Below are 17,395 nucleotides of genomic sequence, written 5' to 3' on the forward strand. Positions count from 1 at the left end.
TAAAAACAAGAATATACATGTTGTTGGCATGCATGTCATTTTAGTCAAAATAGGACATCATTGCTATCATGGTCTATGTGATATGGGTGCTAGTGTTAGTGCTATCCCTTTTACCTTATATCAAGAAATTATGCATGAGATAGGAACCCCTAAGATAGAAGACATAGATGTTACCATTAAACTTGCTAATAGAGACACCATCACACCACTTGGAATTGTTAGAGATGTTGAAGTCCTGTGTGGAGAACTAAAATACCCTACTGATTTTCTAGTACTTGGCTCACCACAAGATATTTTTTGTCCCATAATATTTGGTAGACCCTTCTTGAACACCGTCAATGGTCAAACAGATTGCAAAAAGGAAATCGTCAGTGTTAATTTTGGTGATAGGTCTCATGAGTTTTATTTCTCCAGGTTAGTAAGCAACCCCATGACAAAGAATTGCCTAGTAAAGATGAAGTAATTGGTTTTGCTTCTATTTCCATTCCTCCGACGGATCCATTAGAACAATATTTGCTAAACCATGAAAATGGTATGCATATGCGTGAAAGAAATGAAATAGACAATATGTTCTTTGAGCACAAACCCATCCTTGAACACAACTTGCATGTTTAACTTTAGGACATCCTCATCCACCCAAGGGTGATCCCGTGTTTGAATCAAAGCAATTACTTGAAACTTTGAAATATGCTTATCTTATAGAGCATATAGAAGAAAGATCATTGCTAACCTTACGTAGCATGAAGAAGATATATCATGTTACTATCACTGCTAACCTTACAGAGCATGAAGAAGAAAGATCATTAAAAACATTAAGGAAGCATCGTGCTGCTATTTTGTAGATTCTTGATGATCTTAAGGGCACTAGTCCCACTCTTTATCAGCACAATATTAAAATGGAACCAGATGCGAAACCCGTTGTTGCTCACCAACGAAGACTGAATCCCAAAATGAAAGAAGTGGTGAGAATTGCAATATTAAATCTTCTAGAAGCAGGTGGAATTTATCACATAGCTGATAGTAGATGGGTACGTCCCGTTCATTGTGTTCCTAAGAAAGGAGGTATTAATGTTGTCCCTAATGATAAAAATGAACTCATTCCACAAATAATTCTGACTTGCTATAGAATGGTAATTGATTTTATAAAATTAAACAAAGCTACTAGAAAATGTCATTATACTTTACCGTTCATAGACCAAATGCTAGAAAGATTATCGAAGCACACATATATTTTCTTTCTAGATGTCTATTTTGCTCTCTATCAAATACATGTGTCACAACTTGATCAAGAGAAAACCACCTTTACTTGTCCTTTTAGAACCTATGCTTATAGACGTATGCCTTTTGGATTGTGCAATGCACCTGCTACCTTTCAAAGATGTATGACTTCTATATTCTCTGATTTTTGTGAAAAGATTGTTGAAGTCTACATGTATGATTTTTCCGTTTATGGAACTTCTTTTAATGTTTTCTTAAGCAACCTTGATCGAGTTTTGCAGATATGTGAGCAAACTAAACTTATCTTGAATTGGGATAAATGACACTTTATGGTGAATGAAGGTATTGTCTTGGGTCATAAATTTTCCGAACGGGGCATTGAGGTGGATAATGCTAAAGTTGATGCAATTGACAAGATGCCATGTACTAAAGATATTAAAGCTATCCGTAGTTTCCTTGGTTATGCTAGATTCTATAGGTGGTTTATTAAAGACTTCTCTAAAATGTCTGGTCCTGTTACTAATTTACTACAAAAGGATGTTCCTTTCGTTTTCGATGATGATTGTGTAGAAGCCCGTGAAACACTTAAGAAAGCCTTAACTTCTGCACCTATTGTTCAACCACCTCATTGGAACTTGCCCTTTGAAATTATGTGTGACGCTAGTGATTATGTTGTTGGTGCTGTTCTAGGACAAAGAGTTGATAAGAAATTAAATGCTATCCATTATGCTAGTAAAACTCTAGATTGTGCCTAGAGAAATTATGCTACCACTGAAAAAGAATTCTTAGCATTTCTATTTGCTTGTGATAAATTCAATTCTTAAATTGTTGATTCTAAAGTAATTGTTCGCACTCATCATGATTCTTTTAAACATCTTATGACAAAGAAAGATGCTAAGTCTAGACTTATTAGGTGGGTTCTCTTTCTACAAGAATTTGATTTACATATCATGGATAGAAAAGGAGCTCAGAACCCCGTAGCTTATAACTTGTCTAGGTTAGAAAATGTTCTTGATGACCCACTACCTATTGATGATAGCTTTCATGATGAACAACAAGCTGTGGTCAATGTTCTCATATTACATCGTGGTTTGGTGATTATGCTGATTACATTGTTGCTAAATACATACCACCTAATTTCACCTATCAACAAAAGACAAAAAATTCTTTTTGGATTTAATGCATTACCTTTGGGATGACCCACTGATACGTCTCCAACGTATCTATAATTTTTGATGGTTTCATGCTATTATCTTGTCAAACTTTGGATGTTTTGTATGCCTTTTATATCTTTTTTGGGACTAACTTATTAACTCAGTGCCAAGTGCCAGTTCCTGGTTTTTCCGTGTTTTTGACCCTTTTCAGAGGAGGATTTTAAACGGTGTCCAAACGGAATAAAACTTCTGAAAGATTTTTTCTCGAACAGAAGATACGCGTCAAACTTGAGAACCAAGGCAGGGGCCAGCAGGGGACCCCACAAGCCCCCTAGGCGCGGCCAGGGGGGCCATGCCTCCCAGGATTGTGGGCTCCCTGGGCCTCCCCTTCCGTAGCTCCTTCGCCTATAAATTCCCTAAAATCCCAGAAAAAAATCGGGAGATCAACGAAAATACTTTTCCGCCGCTGCAAGCTTCTGTCTCCGCAAGATCCCATCTTGGGCACATTCTGGTGCCCTACCGGAGGGGGGATTCGTATACGGAGAGCTTCTTCATCAACACCATGAACTCTCCGATGATGCGTGAGTAGTTCACCATAGACCTACGGGTCCATAGCTAGTAGCTAGATGGCTTCTTCTCTCTCTTAGATCTTCAATACAAAGTTGTCCATGATCTTCATGGAGATCTATCCGATGTAATCTTCTTTGCGGTGTGTTTGTCGAGATTCGATGAATTGTGGATTTATGATCAGATTATCTATGAATCTTATTTGAGTTTCTTCTGATCTCTCTTATGCATGATTTCATATCCTTGTAATTCTCTTCGAGTTGTGGGTTTTGTTTGGCCAGCTTGATCTATGATTCTTGCAATGGGAGAAGTGCTTGGTTTTGGGTTCATACCGTGCGGTGACCTCACCCAGTGACAGAAGGGGTAGCGAGGCACGCATCATGTTGTTGCCATCAAGGGTAAAAAGATGGGGTTTTCATCATTGGTTTGAGTTTATCCCTCTACATCATGTGATCTTGCTTAAAGAGTTACTCTATTCGTCATGAACTCAATATACTAGATGCATGCTGGATAGAGGTTGATGTGTGGAGTAATAGTAGTAGATGCAGAAAGTATCGGTCTACTTGTCTCGGACGTCATGCCTATATGTATGGTCATTGCATTAGATATCGTCATGACTTTGCGTTGTTCTATCAATTGCTCGCTAATTTGTTCACCCATCGTAATATTAGCTGTTTTGAGAGAAGCCTCTAGTGAACACTATGGCCCCCGGGTCTACTTCACACCATATTTTCAGCCTTACTCTTTTACTTCGTTGCACTTTCCGCCTTCAGATCTCACTTTGCAATCAATCTTGAAGGGATTGACAACCCCTTTATAGCATTGGGTGCAATCTCTTTTGTGTTTGCGCAGGTACTCTGGACTTGACGAGAATCTCCTACTGGATTGATACCTTGGTTCTCAAACTGAGGGAAATACTTACTGCTCCTGTGTTGCATCACCCTTGCCTCTTCAAGGGAAAAACCAACGCAAGCAAAGTCTCCGTCAACGTGCCAATTTCTGGCGTTGTTGTTTGAGATGTAGCAGAAGGATTTCTCGCGCCGTTGCCGGGTAGGATCAATTCAAGAACTCTTCCAAATAAGTGGCGCAAACTCATCTCTTGCATTTTTTTGCCTCTCGTTTTCCTCTCCCCCACTTCTGAAAAACAAAAATTTACAAAAATATTTGCCTTTTTTCTTTTGCCTTTTTCGTTCGCCCTTTTTTCTCGCTTGCTTCCTGTTTGCTTGTGTGGGATAGTCTACCTGTCCTCATGGCTAGACCCACCGCTCCAAACGATACTCCCGAGAACGAAGTTCTCAATTTCAAGCAAAATGAGGAAGAAAACTTAAAGGACGCTAGGTATAGGATTTGCAATATTCATAGTAGATCTACTCATAAGCAATCTACTACCGTCCTGCTTCACAGTTTTTATGTGGCTATTTCTCCTTGGAATAGGTATATTCTTGACACCATCGTAGGCGGAAATTTCTTGGGTAGCCATACCGTTGATTCTTACGGAGATGTAATAAATTTGGTAGGCTCACCCCCACTCATGGTTAATGGAACTACCTTAACTCTGGAACATGTGATGCGTAGGCTGGACGTCATTGAAAATAAAGTTGCTACGATCGAACTCATTGAGAATTTGGATAAAAAGATACAAAATCAAATCACTTAGTACGGATACAAGGTGGGAATGGTTTTGAAAATTTTAAAGGAGAAGGAACCCACAGTTAACGAAAAACTAGGTCATGATTCCGCTAGGATTGGCAAACTAGAGGATGTTATAACCAACTTGGGTTCCGCTTTTGCCGCTGTGCAGAATACCCCAGACTTTGCCCACAATAAGTCCACCAAGTCTATTTTCGTTCCTAAAAATAGTGGTGAATCATCTAGTAAGAAAGATGAAGACCTTAAGATGATGAGTGATCACGCTACTTTTGGTTTGAGCACCAAAGACGACGATACGTGATTCTATCGCCTTATACCTAGCTAAGGGCGTTAAACAATAGCGCTTGTTGGGAGGCAACCCAATGAATTTATATTTTTCTTTCTGTTTTGTTGCGTCCACACCATCATAATTCTGTTATGATAGTGTCTTTTGTATTTCTTTTTGTGTTTGAGCCAAGCAAAACCTTTATAACTAGTCTTGGTGATGGTTGTTTGATCATGCTGGAAAAAGACGGAACCTTTTCGCTCACGAGATTATTTTTCATTTTTATTCAGAACGAGCTTCTGAGTTGATTCTTTTTGCTGCTGGTTGACATGCCTTTTTCCCAGGCAGTCGTAATGTTTCAGAATTTTTGATGTACGAGAAGTATACAAAGTATACAGATTGCTACAGACTGGTCTGTTTTTGACAGATTCTGTTTTTTGTTGAGTTGGTTGCTTGTTTTGATGAAACTATGGATAGTATCGGGGGTACTAGCCATGTAGAAGTTAGAATATAGTAATCTAAAACTAATATAAATAGAAATCAAGATTGCTATAGTACCTAAAGAGGTGGTAGTTTGTTTTCTTGTGCTAATGATATCAAGAGTTTCTGTTTAAGTTTTGTGTTGTGAAGTTTTCAAGTTTTGGGTGATGTTCTCATGGACAAAGGGATAAATAGTGGAAAGAGTTCAAGCTTGGGGATGCCCAAGGTACCCCAAGACAAATTCAAGGACACCAAAAAGCCTAAGCTTGGGGATGCCCTGGGAAGGCATCCCCTCTTTCGTCTTCAATCCATCGGTAACATTACTTGGAGCTATATTTTTATTCACCACATGATATGTGTTTTGCTTGGAGCATCTTGTATCGTAGGAGTCTTTACTTTTTGTTGTGTCACAATCATCCTTGCTGCACACCTTTTGAGAGAGACGTGCACTCATCATGAATTTGCTAGAATGCTCATTGTGCTTCACTTATATCTTTTGAGCTAGATAATTTTGCTCTATGTGGTTCACTTAGATCTTTTAGAGCACGGCGGTGCGTGACTTGGTAGTTGGTTTGTGCCATGAAAGTAGTCCCAAAGGTTATAGGTACCCAAATAGGATACAAAAACTTCCATCTTCATGTGCATTTAGTAGAAAGAGAAGTTTGATTCCTCTCAATTAGTTTTGAGACGTGGATTTGGTAATATTAAGAATTATGTTAGTAGGGTGTTGTCAATCTAGAAATACTTGTGTTGAAGTTAGTGATTCCCGTAACATGCACGTATGGTGAACCTCTATGTTAGGAAGTCGGAGCATAATTGATCTATTGATTGTCATGATTTGTGTTGCGGTCGGCATCGCGCGATGGTTAACACCTACCAACCCTTCCCCTAGGAGTATGCGTTTAGCACTTTGCTTCGATTACTAATAAAAACTTTCGCAATAAGTATGTGAGTTCTTCATGACTAATGTGAGTCCATGGTATAGATGCACTTTCACCTTCCACCATTGCTAGCCTCTCTAGTACCGCGCAATTTTCGTCGGTGCACAAACCCACCATATGCCTTCCTCAAAACAGCCACCATACCTACCTACTATGGCATTTTCATAGCCATTCCGAGATATATTGCCATGCAAATCCCACTGTTCTGTCTCATGACTTGTGCCGTCACTCTCATATTTCCATTGCATGATCGAAAGATAGCTAGCAAGATGTTTCAACGTCATACGCCAAGCTAGATCGTTGCACATCCCGGTACACTGCTGGAGACATTTCCTATAGAGTCATCATCGTTCTAAGCTTTGAGCTCTGAGTAAATAATAGTGTGATGATCATCATTATTAGAGCATTGTCCCATGTGAGGAAATAAAAAAAAGAGGCCAAAGTTGCCCACATAAAAAAAGAGGCCAAAGAGCCCAAATAAAAAAAGAGAGAGAAAAAGAGAGAAGGGGCAATCCTACTATCCTTTTCCACACTTGTGCTTCATAATAGCACCATGTTCTTCATGATTGAGAGCTCCTTGCTTTTTCACCACCATATGCTAGTGGGAATCTTCATTATATAACTTGGCTTGTATATTCCAATGATGGGCTTCCTCAAAATTGCCCTAGGTCTTCATGAGCAAGCAAGTTGGATGCACACCCACTAGTTCTCAATTTGAGCTTTCAGATACTTATAGCTCTCGTGCATCCTTTGTATGGCAATCTCTACTCATTCACATTGATATCTATTAATGGGCATCTCCATAACCCTTTGATACGCCGAGTCAATGTGACCATCTCCTCCTTTTTTGTCTCACAGCCACCACCACACTCTATTCCACCTATAGTGCTATATCCATGGCTCACGCTCATGTATTGCGTGATAGTTGAAAAAGGGTTGAGAAAGTAATAGTGGGAAAACAATTACTTGGTCAATACCGGGGTTGTGCATCATTTAAATTAGTTGTGTGAGTATGATGGAGCATAGCCAGACTATATGATTTTGTAGGGATAACTTTCTTTGGCCTTGTTATTTCGAAAGTTCATCATTACCTTGCTAGTTTGCTTGAAGTATTATTGTTTTCATGTCAATAGCAAACTATTATTTTTAATCTTACGGATCTCAACATTCATGTCACATGAAAGAAGTTACAAAGGACAACTATGCTAGGTAGCATTCAACATCAAAAATTCAGTCTTTATCACTTCCCTACTCGAGGACGAGCAGGAGTTAAGCTTGGGGATGCTTGATACGTCTCCAACGTATCTATAATTTTTTATGGTTTCATGATATTATCTTGTCAAAGTTTGGATGTTTTGTATGCCTTTTATATCTTTTTTGGGACTAACTTATTAACTCAGTGCCAAGTGCCAGTTCCTGTTTTTCCGTGTTTTTGACACTTTTCAGAGGAGGATTTTAAACGGTGTCCAAACGGAATAAAACTTCCGAAAAGAATTTTTCCGGAACAGAAGATATGCGTCAAACTTGAGAACCAAGGCAGGGGCCCGTAGGGGACCCCAAAAGCCCCCTAGGCGCGGCCACGGGGTCCCGCGCCTCCCAGGCTTGTGGGCTCCCTGGGCCTCCCCTACCCTAGCTGCTTCGCCTATAAATTCCCTAAAATCCCAGAAAAAATCAGGAGATCAACGAAATACTTTTCCACCGCCGGAAGCTTCTGTCTCCGCAAGATCCCATCTGGGGCACGTTCTGGTGCCCTGCCGGAGGGGGGATTCGGATACGGAGAGCTTCTTCATCAACACCATGACCTCTCCGATGATGCGTGATTAGTTCACCATAGTCCTACGGGTCCATAGCTAGTAGCTAGATGGCTTCTTCTCTCTCTTGGATCTTCAATACAAAGTTCTCCAAGATCTTCATGCAGATATATCCGATGTAATCTTCTTTGTGGTGTGTTTGTCGAGATCCGATGAATTGTGGATTTATGATCAGATTATCTATGAATCTTATTTGAGTTTCTTCTGATCTCTCTTATGCATGATTTCATATCCTTGTAATTCTCTTCGAGTTGTGGGTTTTTTTTGGCCAGCTTGATCTATGATTCTCGCAATGGGAGAAGTGCTTGGTTTTGGGTTCATACCATGCGGTGACCTCACCCAGTGATAGAAGGGGTAGAGAGGCACGCATCGTGTTGTTGCCATCAAGGGTAAAAAGATGGGGTTTTCATCATTGGTTTGAGTTTATCCCTCTACATCATGTCATCTTGCTTAAAGCGTTACTCTGTTCGTCATGAACTCAATACACTAGATGCATGCTGGATAGCGGTCGATGTGTGGAGTAATAGTAGTAGATGCAGAAAGTATCGGTCTACTTGTCTCGGACGTGATGCCTATATGTATGATCATTGCCTTAGATATCGTCATGACTTTGCGCGGTTCTATCAATTGCTCGATAGTAATTTGTTCACCCATCGTAATATTTGCTATTTTGAGAGAAGCCTGTAGTGAACACTATGGCCCCTGGGTCTACTTCACACCATATTTTCAGCCTTACTCTTTTACTTCGTTGCACTTTCCGCCTTCAGATCTCACTTTGCAATCAATCTTTAAGGGATTGACAACCCCTTTATAGCGTTGGGTGCAAGCTCTTTTGTGTTTGCGCAGGTACTCTAGACTTGACGAGATTCTCCTACTGGATTGATACCTTGGTTCTCAAACTGAGGGAAATACTTACTGCTCCTGTGCTGCATCACCCTTTCCTCTTCAAGGGAAAAACCAATGCAAGCCAAGTCTGCGTCAACGTGTCAATTTCTGGGGTTGTTGTTTGAGAAGTAGCACCCACATATTTATAAAGAGGGAGTAGATGGTATTATTAGACGTTGTATACCTCAACATGAACATGAACAAATCCTTCAGAAATGTCACTCCGAGGCTTATGTAGGATACCATGCGGGAGATAGAACTACACACAAGGTGTTACAGTCTGGATTTGCTCGTAAGTTTGTCCTCTCTTGTGATGAACGTCAAAGAATTGGTAATATAAGTAGACGTTAGGAAATGCCAATGAATTATTCACTTTTCATTGAACTATTTGATGTTCGGGAATTTGATTATATCGGACCTTTTCCTTGCTCTAATGGGTATACACATATTTTGGTTGCTATTGATTATGTCACTAAATGGTTTGAAGCTATTACAACCAGTAGTCCTCAGCATAAAACCTCTATTAAGATGCTTAAGGAAGTTATTTTCCCACATTTTGGAGTCCCTATATACTTAATGACTGATGATGGTTCACATTTTATTCATGGTGCTTTTCGTAAGGTGCTTGCTAGATATGATGTTAACCATAGAATTGCATCTCCCTATCATCCATAGTCTAGTGGTCAAGTAGAATTAACCAATAGAGAAATAAAATTAATATTGCAAAAAGACTGTCAATAGGTCCCGAAAGAATTGGTCTAAGAAATAAGATGACGCATTGTGGGCTATAGAACAGCTTATGAAAATCCCATGGATATGTCTTCCTATAAAATGGTTTATGGGAAAGCATGTCATTTACCTCTTGGGTTAGAACATAAAGCTTATTGGGCAATTAAAGAACTCAACTATGATTTCAAACATGCTAGTGAAAAGAACTTATTATATATTATCTCGTTAGATGAATCGAGAACCCAAGCTTATGAAAATGCCAAACTATTCAAAGAAAAAGTTAAAAGACGACATGACAAAAGAATCCAAAAACGAGAATTCAAAGTTGGTGAATATGTTCTACTGTACAATTCTCGTCTTAGAGTTTTTGCAAGAAAACTTCTCTCCAAATGGGAAGGACCATATATCATCAAAGAAGTTTATCTATTTGGAGCTATTAAGATCGATAATCCCGAAGGCACTAACCCGAAGGTGGTCAATGGACAAAGATTAAAGAATTATATTTCACATACACCAATTAATGTTGAAACAAATATTACCTAAACAATGACACCAGAGGAGCACATTAGGGGGACCTTCGAGAATACTCCAGAACCCTTAAAAGGAATAGGTAAGTGATACAGTAAGTAAAGAGGCTCAGAAAAATCCGTAAAAATATTTTTGGAAGTTTCGGAATTTTAAAAAAAATTGGAAAGTGAGAAACACATGGGAAGGCAACCCACGTGTGGGAACCCCGACTTACGAGTGAACGTGCTCAGTGATCCCATAGATAAATGCTCACCGAACACACAGATACTGAATAATAAGAGTCTTACATCCAACGTACCGAAATAATACAACACATGACCAATAAGGTTAAGTTCACAAAGGTAGGGCCTATATGTCCAAAACACACTCATACAACTAGGAGCGGAAATCTTGGGGCTAAGCGGGTGCCCATGCCATCAGCCTACACCAACACGCATTCTGACTAGGAAGCGTCCTAGTTCGCAGGGCCGTCTCCGATGATGTACTCTTCTCCAAACTCCGGTCCTTCCATGTCTGGTCAATAATATAACTAGTGGAAAGCCAGTGAGTACTTTGAATGTACTGGCAAACATCCCATGATATGGATAATGCATTTGGTAAGATAACAAGTAATGTGCAGTATTGGTGGATAACAACTTAACTATAAATAAACATGATCATGGATGTGCAACATAAGCTAGATGGTATTTAGAAGAACAGGTTACAAATATCAATATATATATGTTGAGGGATGAACACTCCGGGTTCACCCGATATGCCATGTCACCAAACTTGGTCATATCAACTCTTTCTCAGATATCACAATTAAACACACAAATACTCACACACACTTTGTTCATGCGGAAACGACTGGACGTAGTTTAAGAAGGATTACCCAACTGTCCTTGACCATGGACACGGCTATTCAAATAGTTTTACACTCTGCACAGGTTGTACGATGTACCCACGAGATCAGGGAAACTTCCGTGTCATCCACGACTCGCAGTATATAACATACCCGAGTTAAGTACCCGATCAATGCCTTTCCCCTGACGATACTAGACAATGAGATCCACTCGATTGGTACCCATCCCACATGATGTACGTCTTACGAGCACCAACTCTCGACAGTATCATCCATGCGGGGACCAACGTGTGCCCCGAACACGTAAAAACGGCATAGTGGCCCTACCTGGCACGACTCCGTCACGAGAGTGACCACACATCACTCCTGCCACTAGTAATGTGGCTCTTTTTTAGCACCGACCAGAGTAACCAACAAAGCCCCGTCCCATAAAGGGGTAACGTGGTCGTACATGTAAGGTTGGGATAGTTGACACATCATAAATCTAACCCCATTTCCAAAACCACTCACACCAAAATACACCCAGTGCACCACTTCACCAAAACTGGCCACCTAACTCATCATCTCCCTCGAGCATTAGTGGCACCCGACGGGGTTTTTATAAACCTTTGATTTTACCTTCATCATGCTCATGCTTCTACTATGCTTAGCTCTACTTGTCAACATGATATTAGCGTGACCCTCATACGTGGTAGGATCATGCTCACAATGCAAGTGCTCCGGAGGAGCCATCGGTAGCATCACTTCAATGATTAACCGAATATTTATGATCATATGCAATGCGAATAACTGCTCTACTAGCATGCAATATAACATAGGCTCAGACATGGTCAAAGGGCTGCTTGCCTTGATCAGCTAAGTATCCGGGGTCTTCGGGGTCATCAAGTCTAACTCCTCTCTCAAACGTGGTTTCTATCATTGTAATAATAAAGAAGTAATAAGTAGCTCACTAAAAAACAGATCTCTGGTTTGTGAAAGGATTATTTTTAAAATCGCTTTAACAGAAGCAAAACTATTCCAAATAACCTTTTTAATTATTATAAAACAGAAAGGTTGTCTCAAAAACTTGTGCAAAGGCTCTATTAAGTACTACTCATCTTTAGAGGAATTATGGTGGAAGAATAATAAAATACATTGGATAATCATTTTTATAAAAATCCTTCAAAACTAGAATAAACACAAAAAAGAAAAAGAGGTTGGGGCTTAGGCCTGGCTTGGCCGTGGCTTGGGCCGGCCCAGCTAACCAGCCAGCCAGCCTAGGCGCATGCGCGGCCAGGTTCAAACTTGATGCGCGGGCCCGTGCGGTCAGTGGCAGAGAGGAGAGAGGGGGAGATAGAAGAGCCACCGACAGGTGAGCCCCACCTGTCAGGATCGTCTTCCACCTAGGGACAGAGAGGAGGGGAGGCATGCCGGCAACTCTACCGACGTCCTCGAGCCCAACCAAAGGCAGGAATGGAACCAGCTCACCGTCGCCTACCTCCTGGTGGTCGAGGGGTCGACTGGGAGGCCCTGGTTCGAATGGGGACTCGAATGGGCATCAGGGGAGGCTCGAACCGGCCAGGGCTGGCCACCTTTGCTTCGGGTGCACCCAGCAGCGTGCCCAAAGCATAGTTTTGGTATGCCACGGCATGCTGGCACGCTCAGGGGTGCTTTGGCCATGTCTGGGGTGTCCCAGGGCTTGGCTTGAAGATGCCTAGCCGTCGGGGAGCCGAGGGACTCTCTGTTGGCCATGGGGTGAGAGGAAAGAAGAGATGCCAGCTTTGAACCAGAACTTAGAATGGGGTGTTTGGGATCTTCTGCTTGGATTCAAAGAGGGGCCACTCTCCTGAAGTTGGGGAGTGGTGCAGGCTGCTGATTGCAATATCTGGCGATGGATAGATGAATGCTCATGAAAACAAACCTTCCCCTGCAACGGCACCAGAAGAATGCTGCTAGCACTCCCTGGCAACGAAACTAGAAGAATGTTGTTGATGGCCCACCAGCGCGTGGGTTCGCAGCAGTTTTCAAGGGTAGAGTATTCGACCCAAATTTGTTGGTTAGCCTATAGGAGGTGAGAGGATACTCTCGAGTATTGGCAGTTGAATGTGTCAGATTCAACCACACCTGAAAGATTAGTATCTACAAGCAAAGTATCAGTAGCAAAGTAGTATGATAACAACGGTGTGAGAAACGATCTGTTGACGGCAGACTATTCCTAACGATTGTATCAATGGCGCCAAGTTACCTCATTGACGGAAATTGTCAGTTCCCGTCAACGATCAGCGAATCAAGATTGTAGCACATAGCAGCAGTGTAACGAGCAATAGCAGCGGCAAGGAACAATAGTAGTGACAACAATAGGAAGTAGCAACAGTAGCAAGCGACAGTAATAGCAACAGTAGCAGCAACAGGAGAGCAAAACGAGTAACAGCAGTAGCAACAGTAGTAGCAGCACCAGCAGAGCAAGACAAGTAAGAGCAGTAGGACAAACTCGTAGGCAATGGGTCGGTGATTTGTTTGGATGATATTCATCAAGCAACGGCTATAACACGGAGAGATATGTGGCTAGCTCTCGTTCGTCAATGTGATGTAGGCATGCATTCCGTGTGTCGTCGTACGTGCTTAGGGAAAAGAACTTGCATGACATCTATTGTGCATCCCTCACATGGCAGCGGAGTCCAAAAGGAAACTACGGGATATTAAGGTTCTCCTTTTAATAAAGAACCGGACCAACGCATTAACACTTGGTGAACACAGGAACTCCTCAAACTATGGTCATCACCGGGAGTGGTTCCGGTTATTGTCACTCCGGGGTTGCCGGATCATAACACATAGTAGGTAACTACAACTTGCAAGATCGGATCTAAAACACACATATATTGGTGACAACATAATAATTTCAGATCTGAAATCATGGCACTCGGGCCCTAGTGACAAGCATTAAGCATGGAAAAGTAGTACAACATCAATCTCAGAACATAGTGGATACTAGGGATCAATCCCCATCAAAACTAACTCGATTACATGATAGATCTCATCTTACTCATCACCGCCCAGCGAGCCTACGAATAGATTACTCACAAACGACGAAGAGCTTCATGGAATTGGAGAGGGAAAAAGGTTGATGATGACCATGGCGACAATTTCCCCTCTCCGGAGCCTAAGACGGACTCCAGATCTGCCCTCCAGATGAAGAACAGGTGGTGGCGGCGCCTCCGTATCGAAAACGCGACGAAAACTTCTCTTTTTTATTTTTTCTGGGACCAAAGGGATCTTATAGACCTGAGATTGGGGGCGACACAGCCGTGTGGGCCCCACAAGCCTGCCCACCGCCACCAGGGGGGTGGTGGCGGAGCCAGGGCTTGTGGCCCACTGGCCCACCCCTTGAGGTGGAACTTGGCGCATATATTTTTCTTATTTTCCAAAACTGCTCCCCGTAAATTTTCAGGACGTTTGGAGAACTTTGATTTATGCACAAAAATAACACCAAGGCAATTCTGCTGAAAACAAGGTCAGTCCAGGTTAGTTCCATTCAAATCATGCAAATTAGAGTCCAAAACAAGGGCAAAATAGTTTGGAAAAGTAGATACGATGGAGACGTATCAACTCCCCCAAGCTTAAAACCTTGCTTGTCCTCAAGCAACTCAGTTGACAAACTGAGAGAGAAAGAAAAGCTTTGACAAACTGTGTTTGATCTTGTTGTTGCAACTATGTCTAACTCATAACCAGAATTTCAGCAAGATCACAAGTTAACCACATAAGAAAATGACACAAAGGTCTCACGGTAAACTAATATCAATGGCATAATCAGCTAACGAGCAAATAATAATGAGTTTCAAATACCAACACTTCAATCAAAACAAGCATGAAGCAATATGAATAGGTGGTATCTCGCTAGCTCTTTGTGAGACCGCAAAACATAAATGCAGAGCACTTTCAAAGATCAAGGGCTGACTAAACATTGTAATTCATAGCAACGAAGATCCAGTCATAGTCATACTCAATATCAATCAAAAGCAAAGCATAAAAATGATAGAGGTGCTCTCTAAATGGTGCTTATATAAGAGGAGGATGACTTGACAGGAAAATAAATAGACATGCCCTTCACAGAGGGAAGCATTGATTTGCAGAGGTGCCAGAGCTCAAGCTTTGAAAACAGAGATAATAATTTTGGGTGGCATGCTTTCATTGTCAAGGCAATGACCAAGAGTTCTCAATTTCTTCCATGCAACTCATGCTATAGGCGGTTCCCAAACAGAAAAGTAAAGTTTTAACTCCCCCACCACCAATCGATCACACTCCACGGCTAGCTGAATCCTCGGGTACCGTCCATACTAACATCAATCCGTGGGGAGTCTTGTTTTACAGTTATGTTTTTGACTTAAGCATGGAACTGGGCATTCCAATTACCGACCCTTTCTCGTGAATAACAGTGAATAAACACATGTCGAGGATAACACTCCTAGCATGGAAGATACCAATAGCCCTCTGTCACCACATGAGCGGTTCGGGCATGCAAAACAGATTATTTCTTGAAGGTTTAGAGAATGGCAGATGCAAATTTACTTGGAACGGCAGGTAGATACCGCAAATAGGTAGTTATGGTGGACTCTCATGGAAAAACTTTTGGGTTTATGGAAGTGGATGCATAAGCAGTATTCCGCTTAGTACAATTGAAGGCTAGCAAAAGACTGGGAAGCGACCCACTAGAGAGCGACAACAGTCATCAAGATGCAATGAGTTTGACTAACATTGAATGCAAGCATGAACAGGATATAAATCACCATGAACACGAACATCATAGAGGCTATGTTGATTTTGTTTCAACTACATGCATGAACATGCGCCAAGTCAAGCCACTTGAAACATTGAAAGGAGAATACCATCCTATCATACTACATCATAGTCATCTCAAAATCTATGTTGGCATTCAAGACAAACCATAATAAGCTCTCATCTAAATAAGCATGGCATCAGAAACTATGATCTCTAAGTTGTCATTGCAAACACGGTTCTCTCATAATAAAGCTAAATCTGGGTCGACAACCTAGTCATATTTACAAAAACAAAATAGATATAGTTCATACCAGCTTTTCAGTCTTACTCACTTCATCATATATCATCATTGTTGCCTTTCATTTGCACGATCGAATGATGAAAACGATAATAAGCGCATTGGACTAAGCTGAATCTGCAGGCAAACACAAAGGAGAAGACAAAATAATATGGCTCTTTGAAAGCTAAACAGGTAAGCATGCAAGAACCAATAAACATTGTAACCAATATCTTCTACCTTGACACAAAGAAAAAGAAAACTATTTACATGGGAAAGCTCCCAACAAGCAAAAGAAGAAAGAAAAATCTTTTTGGGTTTTCTCAAAAGGACACAGAACAAGAAAACAAGAAAATGAAAAGAAACTAGCATGGATAATACAGTGGCAAAGTGTAAACACCGGCTAACAAAGTGAAAGCATAAGCATGAATGTAAAGTCGGTGAAAACACGTACTCCCCTAAGCTTAGGATTTTTGCCTAGCTTGGTCTACTCCCATGGATGATCCTAGCGAAACCCAAAGTCATAATGGGTGTTATACGGGAGTGCTGCAGCCACTGCCTGAATAGCTGCCTCACGAAGTCGAGCAGTCGTCGCCTCCCTCTCATACTCCACTGCCTCTCCGATGGTTATGTAGTATCTTCGTTTAACCTGAAAGTCAAAGAGAGTAGGAGCAGGAAGGGTAATATGGAAAACACGCTGCCGGTTAAATATCAATCGGTATAGGAGGGATCCATGATCTCTCTCAAGGAACTGGTAGCGTGTTAGAGCGACACGATCAAGGTAGGCTGTACGGAGAGGAGGGTCTTCTGGACGTATGGATACTCCAAGAAAATTTGCTAAGCATGTAGCATAAACTCCACCAAAGAAATCCCCCTCACTGGCATTTTTATTCTGCCTCCTTGCTATTATAGCTGCCATATTGAAGCTCCTATCACCTGTTACTGCGCTCTTAAGGATACTAAGGTCAGAAGCGCATAGGTGACAATTTGCACCCTTGCCGTTAATGCACCTACCTATGAAGAGGGCAAGGTAGTGCAAGGCAGGGAAATGGATGCTTCATATGGTGGCTTGCGTGATATCTCTGGTTTCTCCAACAGTTATACTAGAGACAAAGTCTCTGACCGAAACCTTAGGAGGATCATTAACACTACCCCCATCGAGTATCTTGCAAATCCTATTGAAATCCTCCAGATCCACGGTATATGATTGATCGTACAGATCAAATAGTATGGATGAGTCACGGCCAACTGACAATTTAAATCTACGCCGAAAGAGGCAGTGAGCATAGCA

This window comes from Hordeum vulgare, chromosome 6H (assembly GCF_904849725.1).
Source record: "Hordeum vulgare subsp. vulgare chromosome 6H, MorexV3_pseudomolecules_assembly, whole genome shotgun sequence".
Taxonomy (NCBI): Eukaryota; Viridiplantae; Streptophyta; class Magnoliopsida; order Poales; family Poaceae; genus Hordeum; species Hordeum vulgare.